This window comes from Chinchilla lanigera, unplaced genomic scaffold, assembly GCF_000276665.1.
Source record: "Chinchilla lanigera isolate Chin_1 unplaced genomic scaffold, ChiLan1.0 scaffold00008, whole genome shotgun sequence".
Taxonomy (NCBI): domain Eukaryota; kingdom Metazoa; phylum Chordata; class Mammalia; order Rodentia; family Chinchillidae; genus Chinchilla; species Chinchilla lanigera.
Genome location: NW_004955409.1, coordinates 7365202 through 7381851, shown reverse-complemented (window position 1 = coordinate 7381851; position 16650 = coordinate 7365202).

Below are 16650 nucleotides of genomic sequence, written 5' to 3'. Positions count from 1 at the left end.
TTGTGCTTCTATGTTGGATAGGGCAGACTCAGCTGATACCCTATGAGATGGTAGCTCAAAGACAAGCAGCCAGCAGCTTAGTGGTAACACTAAAGGGAACCAGTCACACAGAATGCTGGAGAGCATGAAGAATTGCCAGGAGAATGTTCCATGAACTGCTGGAAAGAACACATTCTGTACTTGATGGATACAATGTTCTGTACACATCTGGGAAGGCCATCTGATCTAGGATATAGTTTCTTGTTAATTTCTCTTTAATCTGGATGACCTATATATGGGTGAGAGTGGAGTATCGAAGTCACCCACTATCACTGTATTGGGTCTTTATGTGAAGTAGTGTTTGTTTTATGAAATTGGGCGCACAGATGTTCAGTGCACATATATTTACAGTGTTGCATCTTTTTGATGAATTATTCCCTTTACAAAAGAAGTGGCATTCATTTCCTCACCTGAATAGTTTTCTTTTGAAGTCAGCTTTGTCAGATAAGAGGAAAGCTACTCCTGCTTACTTGTAGAAAACTGAAACTTCTGTCTATCAACCTGTAGAACGATTAATCCAAAATGGATAAAAAAAACCTAGGTGGGTATAAGACTGAATATTTTAAAACTGCTTTGTGGGAAAAAGGAGTCCAGAGGTCTGGTTGATGGCCGTGGTAGAGGAGCGAGTCTGAGCACACTCGGACTCGTCATGTCCTTGGCACACCGAGTGAGTCGCCCTGCCTAGGCCGTCCCGCTCTGACCTCTTACTTCCTCACAGCCCCCGCCCCCCGCCAAAAGTACCGCCTCCAAACCACGCCCCTAGCCCACCTCCATTGCCCCGCCTCTAGCCTGCTCAATAAAATGCCTGGTACTTCTGCAATAAACCGGATCTGCGCCATCAGCCTGGTCTCCAGTGTCTTTTTTGCACCGTGTCGCCGCTTACCAAGGGCCCAGGTCCCTTGACCCAAGGGGGTTCAACCTCACTGCTTAAAGAAAACATGTGGAAACTCTTGAAGCCACAGGCTTGGAGAAGGACTTCCTGAACAGGACTATTCCAGCACAGAATATAACAGCAAGAATCAACAAATGGGTCTATAGCAAATTAATGTCTCTGCACAGTAAGGAAAAACAACTAATAGAATAGAGAAAGAGAGAGATTACAGAACAGGAGAAAACATTTGCCAGCTAATTTTCAACAGAGAGTTAATACCTACAATACATAAATAATTCAAAACAATACCAATAAATGAAGTAGCCCAGTTAATAAATGAACAAGTAAACTGAACAGACACTTCCCAAAAGAAATACAAATGTCCAAGAAGTAATGAGAAAATGTTCAACATCTTTAGCCATTTAAGCAATGCAAATCCAAACTACTTTGAGATTCCATCTTGCCCCAGGTAGGATGGGGATCATCCGGAGTACAAAAACAATAAATCCTAGCAAGGATGCAGGAAAAAGAAGGAACCCTTCTACACTGCCAGTGGGAAAGCAAATTACTGCAGCTATTATGGACATCAGTGTAGAGGTCTCTCAAAACACTAAAACAGAGGTACTGTTTGATCCAGCTCTAGTACTTCTTGGTATAGACCTGAAGCAATTAAAGTCAGCATATTGCAGGGACATTTGCATATCCAGGTTTGTTGTGGTATAATTCACAATAGCCAAGATATAGAACCAGCCTGGGTACCCATCAACACATGAGTGGATAAAGAAATGTGATACATAGACACAATGAAGTATTATTCAGCTGTATTATTCTATCATTTGTAGACAAATAGAGCTGGAGACTATCACATTGAGGGAAAGACAAATAGTGCATATTTCCCCTAATATGTGGAATGTAAATAAAAGTAGGACAAGAAAGTAAAAGGGAGACTAATATTTGACAAGACAAAGGGAGTAAGAGGGGGGTGAATGGGTATAAGGCAATAAGAAGAGGAGAAGATATGGGGACATCATATCCATTGAGATTCACTTAAAATGTAAAACCGGGGGTGGAGAGAGGGACAAGGTAGACTATGGAGGTGAAAATGATTAAAGTATGTTATGTGTACATACAAACCTGCCAAAATGTAACCCATTAAGCTGTATTATTACTAAATTGAAGTAAAAGAAGAGTTGGGAGCCACGGTCTCTGGTGGCTAAGATATTTCCCAAACCTTCTGCTCATTGTGAGAGTGTCGAGAGGATGTGCTGACACCAAGAGAGCTTGTCGGTGCTGGTGTTCAAAACCCAGAGCTGGCCTTTCTTCTGGGGCTGGGGATTTAGCTCAGCGGCAAAAAGCGCCTGCCTGGCAAGCGCAAGGTCGTGAGTTCAGTTCCCGGTACCGGAGAAAAACCAAAAAAAAAAAAAAAAAAAAAACAAAACCCAGAGCTGTTTACCTGAAAAGAGCTGTGGGTTGGCAATTTGTGATTTCTGTATGAACTGAGCAAGAACCCGCAGCTAAAATTAACATATAATGAGCTCGTATGGCCCCTGTCCTTTAGAGGATCCTGACAAAGAGGCACACAACAGCGATAGCCGTCATCAAGCTTATTTGATTTACATGGTATGTGCTGGTAAAGACCCATGCTAGGTGGTGACGGTTCCAAGCATTTGGGAGCAGAACCACAAGACATCTAACAGTAGTTTGAATCTTCCAGGGTATGGCTTTTGGATAGAGTAAAATGTCCTCTAATCGGGGTAAAATATTTCCATTTTCATCATCTCTTTATAAAATTGATTTCAAGACCAAAGTTGCAGATATCAGCCTATTCAAAAGTCTTTGAGCACTATTTGTTGATCTCTTTTCTAGCATTGTCAATATAAATGCCTTGTTCTCTCCCTCCTCCTTATCTTTTTCAAAATGTGGTGTAGAGTTTGTTTGGGCATGTCAAGGCATTTGAGAATTTTATAGAGGGCTCTGTGGAACACATACAGGAGTGAGAGGTGCTGAAGCTCATTTTCCTGTTTTGGGACCTCTCTCAGCCTCTTTCCCATATTATTTCTTCTCATGTTACTTACTGCCCTCCTTCTTTTCTTTCTTTCTGCAAATATTTATGGAGCTTCTATCTTGTCACTGGCATTTTGCTAAATCCCAAGGATACAATAATAAACAAGATATACCAATCCCTCTCCTTGTATCACTTTATAATTCAGTGCAGTTTGATAGATATTAAACAAAAATCATTGGCAAATGCCAATGTGGTAAATGTGATGCAGAAAGCAAAATAGGATTTTTTGGAGATAGAGTAAAATGTACCTGGATTAGGGGATGAGGAAGTCTAGAATTCAGCCTTTAAACTGTGAACACCCTTTGGATGTATAAATTGTTTCTACCACTTTAAGTCAATGCCAGCTCAGGTTCGCATTCTGTCTATTGATGAGGGCATGCGGTGAGTGAGACAGCCACCCTGTGCTTTCCCACAGAGGCATGAAAAGGGAAAGGGAAAAATTGCTTCAGGTCTGTACCACGAAGTGCTAGAGCCAGATCAAATAGTACCTCTGTTTGAGGGACCTCTACACTGATTTCCATGATGGCTGTACTAATTTACATTCCCACTGGCAGTATAGAAGGGGTCCTTCTTTTTCCTGCGATTTCTACCACTTCTTCACTTGTCCTGCTGAGTTTAGCAGGCAAGGTGAACATGCAACGTGGCAATATTATTAATGCACGGAACAGAGGTCTAGAAAGAGCTAATTATACCAACTGTACAAATTTCATTTTAAACTGCTGTTTTGGGCTCTTTTTGAGGTTCCATGGTGACCATGTTACAGAATTAGAATATAAACTTGAGATTAAGAAACAGAAGAAAGAGGAGAGGAGAAGAGAAGGAAGGTGAGGAGAGAGAAGGAGAGGGGGTTCGAGGGGAGGGGAGGGGAGGAGAAGGGAGGGGAGAGAAGGGAGGAGATAAGCGGGACCTAGCCTGGCGCAAAACAGAACTCTAGCATATCGACATTTGTCGTCCCTAAGGTGCTACGTCTGGCCAAGCTGATCCACCAGTTCAGGCTGCTGCATCCCAAGTTGGCATTTCTCCATCCCAAAGCAGAGGGTGTAGCGCGCCCGCCCTGACGGCCTCTCTAAGGCTTGTTTGAGAGTTCATTTGTTACCTTGAGGATTGTCTCCATCCGCGTCCCCTTCCGCCCCCCGCACGGAGAGCCCGCGGCCTCAGTCATTTTAATGTAGTCCCAGCATCTGCAGTCAAATAATTTATTCATGGGATGAAATCACTAATCCCAGTTTGGGGTGGGGAAATGTTTACTTGGTCACTCACATTCTGTTAGGCTGAAGCACAGAAGGCAGGGCCACTCACGGCTGTCCTTTCCCGCACAACTTCAGGAGTTGTGTACTGTAAGCCATTTTATCAGAAAGCAACGGGTAGCAGTCTGCGAGGACGTACTGGGAATCAGCTAATGGACAGAAAGTACCTGCTCCGACGCATTAATTCCCTTCCCTGTCAGCCTGCATCATCGTAGAGCACGCGTGAGGGGAAGCAAGGTCCCGGCGCACTAGGGCACCTGCTGCTTCTCCATCTGCCCAGCGCAGTAGCTCCTCTGATTGCCCATTTTTCAGCCTAATGGCTTATTCCTTCTCTCTTTGTAAAGTTTTTACATTTTTTATTGTGATTTTAATAGCCATTTAAAAATGTTCTCATCTCTGTTGGGACGTTGATGAAAAGAATCGCATAAATAATATTCTAAACCATGCCCAAATTGAGATGGCTCCAAGGGCTACCTCTCACTGTTTAGTCTGATAAAGTTGTCATGGCGATAATGTCTCCTGAGAAGGAATGTGTCATGCGCATGGCTGATGAGGGGAAATGGCTCAGATGGTGCACAAACTAGTAAATATTGAGCTTATGGACCATTATGCTGGCCATGTTTGGGTTCTGCTTTTGTTTGCTAGTTGGACTTTCTTTTTTTGTCTATGCCTGAGCTCAGTTATTGGAAATAATGTAATGATTCACCTCTCTCTCTCTCTCTCTCTCTCTCTCTCTCTCTCTCTCTCTCTCTCGCATTTTACTTGAAGATTTATATTGCTAAAATACCTTGGAATAGATATTGGCAGTATTCCCAAACTGGCCTTTGGAGTCTGTCTAAAGCTCTGTTGATTTGGCTGGATTAGTCAAAGCGGCAGATCATTATTATATATTGAACACCTGTCAAATATGGCACCAACAATTATCAAATACATTCTCTTTCATGAAGATTTAGAATTAAGCATTTGAGAACAACTTTTTACAAATCTATGTCAATAGTCCTGTCTATTTTTACACAAAGCAAGAAACAAAATGAGAGCCCTCTTTAAGTAATAAAGATGAAAACGATAGACGTGCTGTATTTGGATAATATAAGTGAGGATAGTTACTATTTACCAAAGGGTCAGTCAGAGCCAACCCATTTTTCTCAGTCTCAGGTCAATGATAGAGACAACTGAGTATTTTATGAGGGAAGTATTAGCCCCATTGTTAACTGGAATCTAATTATTTTTGCTAACCATGTGATAAATTATGCATAGGGCAAAATGTCTTGCTATCTGTATGTTTATATGTTACATTAAATTCATTGGTGAAGTAGAACATCCAGACCCTGGAACGCATGGTAAGAGAATACCATACATTGCGGAAATGAGAAGAAAAGCACCATGGGAATTTCTGGAAAAGAGCTGTTGGAAAACACTTCAGAAAATACTTATGTTTATACTTATATGTAAGAGACCAAAAAGTCACATCTATTAGCCAAACCCTAGCGAGGCAATCCTATAACTCTGAGCTGTCTAAATCGTACTCCTGGAAAAACCAATATGGTGCCAACCACTGTTAGTAAAGCTTAGGAATCAGCTGGACAAGAATATCCTTGCCGTTGGACAAACAGCATCAATTTATAGTGCAAAGGCTCCTTAAACAGACTGTCTGAAAAAGAATACGAATGTGACCAAAAAGAACGGAGGAAACTTAACACAGGGAAAGGGAATAATTCCCCATTTACCAATGCTGACTCTTTAGGTGCTTAGTGTATTGACACTGAACTAGGTGCTGCAATAAGTGGAAAGAAATACAATGTTCTCCTTGCCCATAAGGAGCTGACAATTAAATACACAAGGGACATATATACACCTAAATAATGTCACAGACTAAATAGTAGAGCAGGCGGGTAGAAGGGCAGCATGTGTTGAGCCCATGTGGCACTAATGCTAATCTTCATGGAGTGGGGTCTGTGTTAATGAACTGTCACACAGGTCTCATCAGCATAAGGAACATCTGCCCTGGATTGGAGGTAGTAAGGCATGATTAAGCAAAACTGTCACAAGGGGAAAGCCAAAAGCTAAGAAAAGGGTATGATCAAAATCCATTTAAAAAGAATGGAATGGGTAGTACAAACTTCTTTCTCAAATGGAGACAAGGAAAAGAGATGAATGCAGGAAATCTTTCTTCTGTAATATGTTAGCATCTTCCCCAAATGAAAAAGAAAGAAGGAGTGAAAAGAGGGAGGCTGGGAAGGAGAAAAGAAGGGGAAAATTTCTGCTCTCCACTTAAAAATATTCGGATGGAAATGGCTGCTCTAAGTGGTGTAGGTTTATTATGCTCTAGGTCTCAATACTACAGCAGGGTTTGCATAAATTCATAGATGGAAGATCTATATGCCTTAGTGAGATAACCCTAAGTCAGGGGTGGAGGAGTCTGGTGTAAAAAACACTGGTTTGAGAGTCCAAAGGTTTAAGATTGAGTATGCTGTCTGCAAGAACTATTTTGTATGTCTTTGAGCAAATTGCTTTATCTCGTTTTTCTGTTAAAATGGTGCTATAACATCTCCACCACAGAATGGCTTAGAAATGAGCTGGGTGAGAACACCCATAACAGGCAAAGGGGACTTAATGACTTCTGAGACTTAATGACTTTTGTATTAGCAAACACACATCCTCTGAGGTTGCTGTTATGAAGGAGAACTTCACCTTCTCAATATCCAACTCCCCTTCCCCTGCCTGCTCAGTCCCACCCTTGAATTTATAAACAGTGCTTATGGTGAGGAGTAGAGGGTACACAGACAGGATGCCAAGGTAGGCACAATCACTCATCACAGGGCGGTGCATCCCTCCTCCCTGCTGGCCCTGGGACTTGGGCACTGACTCAGGCATGCCACACACGTGCCAGACTCAGACATGCTGTGCTTGTTACAAGGAAACCTGGGTAGGCTAGCAAGGTCACACCAGGCATTTACTTGCTTGCTACTTTTTAAAAGCAACTTGCCTATGTATAGTATCTTGACAAGGTTATAGATTATATCACAAGTTTTTAAAATTGTGAGGTACAGACAGGGACTAGCTTGATCTAAGGGACACAGACAGCTGTGACCCCATGGCAGGTCAGTGATGAGAGCTGCTCACCTGACGGGCTGTCTCGGGTGTGTGACAGAATTCAGAAGTGAATTCACAAGCACTCCTTGCTCAGGCGTGGAGCCGTGCTAGGAGGAGGTTGAACTGCTTCTAACCAGGTATAGCATTATCCAGGAAGAGCAGATACCTCTACGCTATTAATTTTCTAAAAGAGAACGCGGAAAGTCCCCTGCCCCTTTGGCTACTCTTAGAGTGGGAAAGAGCATCTTTCCCCCTAATGACCCATGTGTCCTGGTGGTGTGCAGCTGTGCATGGTGGTATCTACTGACCCAGGTGCAGTACCCTTGAGAATCCCTGGCTTGGGTCGCAAGTGGGTTATTAGAACAACAAATACTCCATTAAATCATTGAGTTTATCTTCTAAAGAGATTTTGATAGCAATTCATCTCATTCCTTTCTTTTTCTTTTTCCTTTTGACTATGAGGGATGGAACCCAGTGCCTTCACGCTGAGCTACATCCCCAGCACTTTTTTATTTTTTATTTTGAGACAGTCTTGCTAAGTCTTTAAGTTGTTCAGGCTGGGTTCAAATTTGTGATCCTCTTGCCTCAGCCTCCCAGAGTGCTGGAATTACAGGCATGTGCCACCATTCCCAGCCTTATTTATTCTTTCTGTCTCAGACACCTGCAGCTTTGTTAGCTACCTGTCACTAAAGTCCAATGTCCAGTAAGAGTTGGGAGTTAGTAGTTCAAGGCATCTCCCAGGCAAGGTCCCTCCCAGGTAAGGTCCCTCCCTGGCAAGGCTCCTCAGTCTCCTGGGCTATAACTGAACTCCATGGTGAAGTATCAGTCAGTTTAGGGAAAGCATTTTTGTTTCTGCCTAGTAGCTTGGACAATGTTTAAGAGATTCAGAAAATGTTCTAAATCTCTTCTTCTGGGGAACCTAAGCCAGTTCCTACTAGCACTTGGGGAAGAGGGCAGCCTCTCCGGGCTCATACGTAGGACGAAGCTACTGATTTCTTCTTTCTGCCTAAGAAAACCATACATATACTCGCAGGAATCTAAAGAAAGGGGCTGTGTCTCCAACCTGAAATCTCTTCCTTATCCCCCCAGGATTGGGAACAATTCTTTCAGCATTATTCTTTGCATACTGTCCTGCAGCCCTCTTTTTAGATGAGTCAAGGCTCTACCCGCTATGCATGTCTTCATTCGACGGCCAGTAAGTAGAGCAAACAGTTTGCAACGGGCTCTCACCTAGAACTGAACATCTTACAGCAAAACTCATGAACCTCCAACATCCAGCGGGTATAGAAATAATCACGCTAAAGCATGAAAGCCAGGCCCCTATAGGTTAGCTGGGCTGAGAGGTATAACTAGGTGGATGGAACGGAACACTAAGAACTCGATAGCCAAAATAAGGTGTAAGAAGTACTTTAGAAAGAGGTGAAAACCAAACTGACACTTTAAATAGAAAGCAGGAAGTATAAAGGCCGCAGACGAAAATTCCAAGGAGGAAAAAGCCAGTTGAATCTGGGTTGGTCTAAGAGGAATTCGCAGAGACAATGGAGACTGGCTGGTCCTGGAGAGAGAGCTAGGAGGAGACCAGCAGGACTGGAGGTGGCGTGGCGTGGGGGACCTCACTTCTTTTACGTCCAGGAAGCAGCCAAGCTTTTCAGAAATGGGAAGGATTTGCTCAGAGGAGCACAGTGTGATCTTAGGTGGGTGAGTCGGGTGAGAAAAGTGGTCTCAGTGGGGGGATTCGCTGCAGAAGGGAAAAAGGAAGGATTCAGGCGGAATGAAGAAAGACGGAGTGTCAGACTTGCCAAGTGGGTTATTGTGGGACCTGAGAAGCAGAGATGCTCCAGGGCGACATTTCCTGGGGCACGACAGTGGTTAGGGGCTCACCCTACAGTGACAGGGACGGCCACGCAGCGGCCCTGTGGGAGCCACCAGGGCGGCTCAGGGTGCCCTGAGACTCACGAAGTCATTTCCTGTCCTTCTGAACATGGTCATTGGTGGTTAGCAATTTTTTTCCCCTAAATGTTAGATTTAACAACATCATGTGGCATGTCTATAAAATGAACTAAAACGATCTTTTGAACTATAAAATTGGCATGTGACATAGAAAATATACATCAAGAAAAATTTCTCGTTTGGCTTTAGCTCTTAAATGATTTTTACAAATATTTTGCCATATATTCTTTAGCCTTTCCTCTCTATATATTTTAAACTGTCTGCGTAGCTTTTACAATGTACTCTCTCACTGTCATTGAGTATTGACTATTAGTATAATTGTCTGTATTCTATTTCTTAAGTTTCCAATGGGTAGGGATAATCTAAAAGATACGTAGCCACCATTAGACACTGGACTACCTGGAAGATATCTGTGCTTCCCTTGGACACAGCCCTGCTTATGACCTCCAGAGAAACTCTGCCCCAACCTTCATGTCCACTATTCCCTGGCATTAAAAATAGATTGAACAATCCAGGTGTGGTGGCACACACCCGTAATCCCAGCATTCGGGAGGCTAAGGCCAGAGGATCGTTGTGAGTTAGAGACCACCTTGGGCTAAAAGTGAGCTTAAGACCAGCCTGAACTGCATAGTGAGACCCTGTCTCAAAAAGACAAAACAAAATTGATTGAAGATAAAACATACTTTGTATGTATTTATATATGTGCAGATGTGTCCTTAACTGTGCTGTTTCATGTGAATAATTAAATCTCTTTTCTTTTCTGATTCTGCCTCTTATGAAACGAGGTTTGTATTTTCCACATCCATTCTTTCCTGCTATACCAGATATTTTTGCATGAATACTTAGTATAGTCTAACTGTAATCAATATTTCATCCTTTTTCTAAACAGGAAGACACTAGAGTGCTTTGGGTAGACAATCTTCTCTCAAATTATGGGTTATTGCCATCAATACCTTTCTTTACCGTGATGAAGTAGATATTATTTTACACAGTCAATATTTGTTCAGATTTAATATATATTTACAGAAATCTTTGCTCACCATTCCATTTTGCCTATGAGACTTCTCATTGATATCACTCTTACTGAAATTTTATCTTGGAGAATTTATCTTTCATATGAATCTGGGTTAAATTCTGTTGCTTTCTTTTAGCCTGGTTATTTATATTATTTTTTCTTGGCTGTTCTTAAAAGGTAACTTTACACATAATTCCATTGTACATTGACAATTACTTTTACTCAGCTTTTTAAAGATATTCGTTGTCTTCTAGTTTTTATTATTAACGATGAAATACCATAGAGTTGCACTATTTATAATGCCTTTGTTGAAATGCCTTTAGTTTCTTATTGCTTTACAGATCTCTTTGTCTTTTGAAGCTTTGCAGGTTTATACCTGAATGAGAATTTCTTTTTGTTTACATTGTTTAGGATTATTTGGACATCTCAAATCTGAGGACCTGTGTTTATTTAAAAGTTCTGGAAACTTTTGATCATTATCTCTACAACTATCTGTACTATCTTTAAAATGTACATCTGAAACTCCAACTAGACATATATTACAACTTCTCGCTCTGTATACAACTCTTGCTTTCAGTATCTCTTAATTCTTTTTCCTATTGTCTCCTTTTAACATTGTGTTTCTTCCTGCATAGTTGATTCAAAACTATATTCCATTTCACTGATCTTTTTTTTTTCTCACTCATATCCAACCAGTTAACTCATCCACTGACTGTCTTATTTTAGTGATTATGTTTTCATTTCTGGAAATTTCAGTTTGGTTGTTTGCACATCTTTTTTGGGTTGGTTTGGTAGGCAGTTCTCCATAGTGTGTACCCACAGTTGACTGCAGGTGTATGGTTCTTGGAACTTTCCTGTAGGAATTGTCTAAGAAATCATTTGATGTTGAGTCTCTCCAGAGAAGAGTTATCTTTACTTCCAATATGGGTTGGGACATTCCAAAGTGCAACCCGAATAACATCTATTTCTCAGCTGGAGGGATTTCTGACCATAACTCTGTGTGAAAATGGGCTTGTGGTTATATATTCTTAAGGGAAATTTACCCTCTACCTTACTGTTTTATTTTGTTGTTCCTTTTGGCAGTCTGTGACATATTTAGATTTACACTGAGATGACAGTGCAGACTTTGGGCTTCAAGTTCAACTTTGGGGTGGCCCATTAGATTTTCCTCATGAGGTACAATGGGGGCTTTATTTTCTATCTCTAAGGCAGGGTGACCCGAGACCTGTTAAATCATTAGATCAAGGTCACCAGTATACATCACATACAAATACAACAAATGCTGGTCTACTTGCTCAGTTATCTAAAAGTGATTGCCACTATTATTGTTTTTTTAATATATAGATTCTTTAAAATAAAACTAGAATACTTAGCTTTTTTACTAAATTCAGTGGGAATGTTACTGAGATTTAATACATCATACCGCCAGAATCAGATATCAAATCAGAACTCAGGGTTTTTTATAATTCAGAATTATATCAAAATAATTTCACATAATATTTGTAAGTATTATATTGAAGTAGCAAGTGAATGTGCTTAACTATTCCTTCAGGGTTGATATTTAAAGCTAACTCCATTTTTAAACTATTATTTTATATAAAATTCATGTTATAAACATTCTTAAATAATGCTTTTTATATATTTGAACTTCCTTTCATAGGACATAGTGCCAGTACGAGAAACATACATGTTTTTAAGATTATTAGTATACTTCGAAAAAGTGATTTTCAAAAGCCTTTTCTCTATTTACACACTCCTCAGTAAAAATGAGAGTGTTTTATGTCCCCATCAATATTTACTGTCATTGTAAATATTTTATATTTGCCATGTTGGTAAGGGGCTTTTTTTGTTCAAAGAAAAGCACCTTTTTGCCCTAAAAGCTCTCTGTGATAGAAATTTTGAAGTTTAAGCAAGGCATAATGAAGCATATCAGTAATCCCAGAACTTGGGAGGCCGAGGCAGGAAGATCACAAGTTTCAGCCCAGGCTGGACAATTTATTTTTTATTTTTATTTATTTATTTGTTTTGGTTTTTCTTCTGGTACCAGGAATCGAACTCACGGCCTTGTGCTTGCCAGGCAGGAGCTGTGCCACTGAGCTAAATCCCCAGCTCCTAGGCCGAACAATTTAGAAGATCCTGTCTCAACCTCAAGGTTAAAATAATGATGATGATGATGGTAGTGGTGGTGGTGGTGGTGATAGTAATAATGATAACAACAACAACAGCAGCAATAATAATCAAGGTTTGAGGATGTAGCTCAGTGCAAAGGCCCTGAGTTCAAACCTCCAACACTGTAAAACAGTTGAAAGCATTCCACGTTTTCTAAGTTTGACTATTTGTCCATGTAATTATGCCTTTGAAAAGGAATGTAGAAAGGCTCATCCTTTGAACTGGTTCATCAAAAGAAATGCTTGTTTTACGATTTGTTGGTTCTTTTCTGTATCTCTTCTGCCCTGTCTCACTCTCTTCCCCTCTGTTTTTAAGAAAATGTTTTCAAACATATAGCACACCTTATCTTGAGTGTGCCTTCTTGGAGGTGCCAGGAGGCCAGCTAATGTCCCCATATCAACTCTGCATTTAATCCGCTATATCCTGGGGATAAACCAAGGCATTGGTTCTGGTCACTCATTTTCCAGTTAAATAGCAGAAAAGGGGGAAATATAAGAAAACACACATCTTAAAATGTGAAATCTCTCAGGATATATAAATTCATACATGCATATCTCTACCTGCAAAGTGAAAATATTTAGTGCGTATAGAGGCCAGGCTGAGAGACAGAAAACTGAGTGGCTGATATTCTGATTTTTGTTCAAAAAGCAGACACACTTATTCCTGCTTGGAATAATTTTGAGGGCAGATAGGATAAAATGTCTTTTGAGGGTAAGTCTCCATGGAAATAGCAGCAGGACAATGTGGCTCCTCTGCCTTCAGCTCCATTAGCGTGAGTTAGTTAGTTAGTTTATTTATTTACTTATTTATAGTCTTTTTGAGACAGAGTCTCGCTATGCAGTTCAGGCTGGCCTTGAGCTCACTCTGTAGCCCAGGCTGGTCTCTAACTTGCAACAATCCTCCTGCCTCAGCCTCCTGAGTGCTGGGATTACAAGCCTGCGCCACCACACCTGACTCCACCAGCATTTATATGAACAGCTCCCTCAGGTCCTGCTCCTCGCAGGAGCATCCGCACCTGTCTCCCCCACAACCTCAATGCCTTGTCAGGTGCTTCCTTCTGTCCACTCTCTCCCAGGTGCTGGTTACCTTCCAAGCAAATCCCTGACATGCAGATGTAGGCCTCTCTCTGCAAACTCTCCTGCAAAGATGGCTGCTCACAGCATCCACCTTGTCCATCCCCCAGAAGTGATTGTGTCTAACACAGAAGTGATTGGGTGTAAGTCAGTAGCTTCCGTGCAGGCTGGGCTGGTAGTCCCAGATGGGACAGTCGGTCTCAGGCGAGAGTGACTGTCACATGGGTGCAGGAGCACTGCCAACGTCTCCATGACTCCTGGCCTCACTCTTTGCAGTAAGTGCCTTCTTTTCTATTTAAATCCAATTTTCAGAATATCCTAAAGGTAATTCTATTCAGATTCTGATAGATTGACTTAAAAAATGGAAAATAATTAACCAGTCGTTCTGTTTTTAAAGGTCAGGTTTGATTGATTTTACCCAGGATGTCTACATCTTTAGAGGGAAATTATTTGTAGTTTGATTTGTTGTAAATGCTGAATTTATTTCCAAACAGCATATTACTGCTCCTTACACTCATGGCCCATCTCCTGGTTTTTATAACTTCTCTTATTTCAAGATGAGGGGGATTATTTCATTTTACTCCTTCTGAGATGCAGTAAATCTCATCATTTCTAACACCAGGGAGGCCCAGGATAGCTGCTTTCTCAGGTCTCATTTCATTTTGGGGTGATGTGACTTGTCATTTGTGTCCTCTAGCTATGCTGTGAGAAAGCCATTTAAGAGGGGACCATGAGACAGACCCGAGTCTCACCTCCCTGGCTTGATTTATCTCAGCCTTTCTTTTTTCAAACCCATTTTGTCCTGTCATTATGACCAGCCATCTCTTCTCTCTGCAATATTTTTTTTTAAAGAGGGGGAAAGAATTTCCTAAGGAAGCATAGATGTAGAAGATGAAGGTAATTCTGATTCTGACTTGATTCCTTTAGGAAAATATGGAGCACTCCTTGCAGCGAGAAGCTGTTGGTGAAGGGTTTGTAGCCTGTCAAAGAGAAGTCCCACCTGTGGCCCTTCTAAGTGACCGGAGTCTTTTTCTCTATCTGCAAAATGGGATAGTGACAGCCAAGTTCCCCTTCACAATTCCCATCTCCAGATAAATGGTCACTGTCATCTTTGTCACAGAATTAGATTTTTAGTAGTCTCTATGCCAAGATGGCTTTAAGATACTTTCTCTTAGAAAGGTCATTAGTATATTAATTACCATTCTCAAAATTCCTTCTTCTCTTTCTTCTTCTCCTCCTCCTCCTCCTCCTTCTTCTTCTTCTTTTTGCATTGAAAAGAAGGCCTTGAGGTTATAGGTTCTTTCCATTTTCTATAAGCCTTGAAAAGTACAAGAATTTTCTGATGACAAATGACCCAAGTTCAAATGAGGGAAAGTCAAGAACGAAGGTGACTTGGTAAGAAGGTTCATATACAGAAAGTCAGAGCTGAGGATTTGAGGGCAGGATGTATAGATAGAACCCTGTATTCTCCCCCATAATTTCTTTAACTTAATGTATTTTACCTTGCAGAAAAATACAAGATTGTGCTTTACCTGTGTTCCTCCTGAATCTAGGCTCTGCATTAAAATCAAGAATGTCTTTAAAAAATATTGTTAGGTAATGTTGCTTCTTTTGTTAAAATCCTGCAAGCATCCCCATTGAACTTCAAATGAAAGTCAAGATCTCTGCAGAGACCTACAAAATCCAACATGACTGGGGTCCCTGGTAATTCTCTAACTCATCTTGTGCATCTCCACCACACACACTGGGCTCCAAGCGTGAGTGCTTTCCTGGGCCATCGATCTTCCTGTTCTCTCTGCTCAGGTCACTTCCTTTGCATGTAGCTACAGGCTCACCTCTATCCTCCTGGTGTCACCATTATAGCAAGCCCGCCCCCCTGCCAGTTATACCAAGTGAAGTGAAGCCTCTCTGCACCTTCAACTCACTGCTCTGTTTGGGGATTCATTTTTTTCTGGTAGTGTTAAAACGTCATGCATTTTATTGATTTATTTATTTTACAATTTGTCCTTGCCCAGAAGCTTGAGGGAGGCAGAGATTTGGTTAATTTTGTTAATGAATGGCTCCTCAGCTCTTAGAACTATGCCTGGAGCCTGGTAGGTACTCTATGAATAATTTTTGAATTAATAAGGGAGGAAATTTGAAAGCATATGATGGATTTTAGAAGATGAATATCTTTTGTACTTTGTCAGGCAAAATGATTCCTTTTACAAAACAAGATAAAACTTCAAAGTGGATTTTAATAAAAACCAAAGGAGAAGGAAAAGATATTGATTGCCAGAAAAAAATACCAGCAACATATAAATAGTTGAGTTGGGAGGTAAACAGTTTCAGGAAGGACAGAGGCTTAAGGCCAGATGCCATCTTCTATTTGTTTTCACTATGTGTGGAAACCCTGCCTAGCAAGTTGCCTTTCTCAAACTGAGAATGACACCCATCCTGGCTTCTGCCCTTTCTGGTAGGAGATGGGTAGTGTGGACACTGCCAACAGAAATGCTGGTTCTCTGAAATGAACACAAAATCTCCCTTACCCTGTGGGTGCTACACAAGAGTTGGCAGCAGGGGCTGGGGATTTAGCTCAGCGGCAAAAGCGCCTGCCTAGCAAGCGCAAGGTCGTGAGTTCGGTTCCCGGTACCGGAGAAAAAAACAAAACAAAACAAACAAACAAACAAACAAAAAAACAAAAACAAAACAAAACAAAAAAGAGCTGGCAGCAAATACCACAAAGTAGATAAACAGTGAACAATCCTAGCTTCGGCCTCCTCGGCATTTTTGGTTTGAAGGTCACTGGGTGTGCATGCCTTCCATCCCTGTTTACTGCCACAAAGTCCCACTGTCCCTGGCTCACAATATCCAATCTCCCACAAGAGAACGCATGCTCAGTTTGCTGAGGAAGCCTCCAAGTCCTTGTCCCTGTTTCCGGGAAATCCTGTCAAAGAGGCTGCCGCTCTAGATCTTGAGAGTTTTTAAAATTTTTTTTCTCTTTGCAGAAGTGATCTCAGCTCAGAATATAATTACTTCCTTAGTGCTAATCCATGCACATTTACAAAAGCACTTTCAGGTTAGGAGGAACAGAGTGTGGATGAGGTCTTTATCCCTGAGATCGACCACCAGGGGGCTCTTACCCGCAA